The sequence below is a fragment of the Durio zibethinus genome, unplaced genomic scaffold (genome assembly GCF_047325235.1).
Source record: "Durio zibethinus cultivar Kanyao isolate XHJ-2024 unplaced genomic scaffold, ASM4732523v1 HiC_scaffold_3, whole genome shotgun sequence".
NCBI classification, from domain to species: domain Eukaryota; kingdom Viridiplantae; phylum Streptophyta; class Magnoliopsida; order Malvales; family Malvaceae; genus Durio; species Durio zibethinus.
The window spans coordinates 7572134-7574633 of NW_028323044.1; positions in this window are offsets into that span (position 1 = coordinate 7572134).

Genomic DNA, 2500 nt, shown 5'->3' on the forward strand with positions numbered 1-2500 from the left:
CACGCTGGGCCCTGGTGCGGGCGCTTGCCTCGACCACCATCGGCACACGCTGGGCCCTGGTGCGGCAGGTTGCCTCGACCACCATCGGCACACGCTGGGCCCTGGTGCGGGCGCTTGCCTCGGCACCATCGGCACACGCTCGGCCCTGGTGCGGTCGGTTGCCTCGAGCACCATCGGCACACGCTGGGCCCTGGTGCGGCAGGTTGCCTCGACCACCATCGGCACACTCTGGGCCCTGGTGCGGGCGCTTGCCTCGACCACCATCGGCACACGCTCGGCCCTGGTGCGGTCGGTTGCCTCGAGCACCATCGGCACACGCTGGGCCCTGGTGCGGCAGGTTGCCTCGAGCACCATCGGCACACGCTGGGCCCTGGTGCGGCAGGTTGCCTCGACCACCATCGGCACACGCTGGGCCCTGGTGCGGGCGGTTGCCTCGACCACCATCGGCACACGCTGGGCCCTGGTGCGGGCGCTTGCCTCGAGCACCATCGGCACACGCTGGGCCCTGGTGCGGCAGGTTGCCTCGAGCACCATCGGCACACGCTGGGCCCTGGTGCGGGAGCTTGCCTCGAGCGCCATCGGCACACGCTGGGCCCTGGTGCGGCAAGTTGCCTCGAGCACCATCGGCACACGCTGGGCCCTGGTGCGGTCGGTTGCCTCGAGCACCATCGGCACACGCTGGGCGCTGGTGTGGGCGCTTGCCTCGAGTACCATCGGCACACGCTGGGCCCTGGTGCGGCAGGTTGCCTCGAGCACCATCGGCACACGCTGGGCCCTGGTGCGGCAGGTTGCCTCGAGCACCATCGGCACACGCTGGGCCCTGGTGCGGGAGCTTGCCTCGAGCGCCATCGGCACACGCTGGGCCCTGGTGCGGCAAGTTGCCTCGAGCACCATCGGCACACGCTGGGCCCTGGTGCGGTCGGTTGCCTCGAGCACCATCGGCACACGCTGGGCGCTGGTGCGGGCGCTTGCCTCGACCACCATCGGCACACGCTGGGCCCTGGTGCGGCAGGTTGCCTCGATCACCATCGGCACACGCTGGGCCCTGGTGCGACAGGTTGCCTCGAGCACCATCGGCACACTATCGGCCCTGGTGCGGGCGGTTGCCTCGACCACCATCGGCACACACTGGGCCCTGGTGCGGGCGGTTGCCTCGAGCACCATCGGCACACGCTGGGCCCTGGTGGGTTTAGGCACATCTTCGAATTTCTGCCGTGCCAATGCCATTTTTATGGCTTGTAAATTCATACAATGGTCCCCTAAGCCTTCACGTGAAGTTTCGTTGGAAGATGACTCGTTTTCTATTTTTCACGATTTTCGAAACTTTTTGCGGTTCGGGATTTTTTAAAATTTTTTTATAAGGATTTTTGGCCCCAAATTTTGTAGGCATGATCCTTCTATTTTTGTTGGCATGCACAAAAAAATTCAGCTAAAAACTCAAAGTGGAGAAGATTTTGTGACCGTTTGAAAAAAGTGTCCCCATTTCAGACACTTTAACGGCTACTGGTAGCAAACCTGTAAAATCTCAAATGCTCTTTAAGGGGGTGTGAATTCTCAGAGGTTTGATGAGGGATAGGGGGCCAACACAAGGCCAAGTACCAGCACCCATCGCACATCATGTGCGCACACCCCCCCGGCCCCCCTCCCAATCGCCGGAACCCCAATGCCGCCGGTCAGGTTCTCCGGCGGTACTCCGGCGATGCTCCGGCGATGCTCCGGCGATGCTGTCCCGAGTGAAAAAAATGCGGCACCAGCACATGCTGGAGCCAAGCATGGGCACCGTGGCTCAAAATCGAACTTCGGCCAAGGCCTCGACCATCAATGGCACATGATGACGCATGGTGATGGCACATGCATCGACCATCATCGGCATAGGCTGCCCTTCGGTACGGGCACTTGCCTCGACCGCCATCGGCACAAGCTGGGCCCTGGTGTGGGTTGTTGCCTCGATCACAATCGGCACATGCTGAGCCTTGGTGCGGGCGGTTGCCTCGAGCACCATCGGCAGACCCTGGGCCCTGGTGCGGCCGGTTGCCCCGATAACCATCGGCACACGCTGGGCCCTGGGGCGGGCGCTTGCCCCCAGCACCATCGGCACACGCTGGGCCCTGGTGCGGGCGGTTCCCTCGACCACCATCGGCACACGTTGGGCCCTGGTCCGGGCGGTTGCCCCCAGCACCATCGGCACACGCTGGGCCCTGGTGCGGGCGCTTGCCCCCAGCACCATCGGCACACGCTGGGCCCTGGTGCGGGCGGTTGCCCCCAGCACCATCGGCACACGCAGGGCCCTGGTGCGGGCGGTTGCCCCGAACACCATCGGCACAAGCCGGCCCTTGGTGCGGGCTCCTGGCTCGACCACCATCGGCACACACTGGGCCCTGGTGCAGGCGGTTGCCTCGAACACCATCGGCACACGCCGGCCCTTGGTGCGGCCGGTTGCCTCGACCACCATCGGCACACGCTCGGCCTTGGTGAGGGCGCTTGCCTCGACCACCATCGG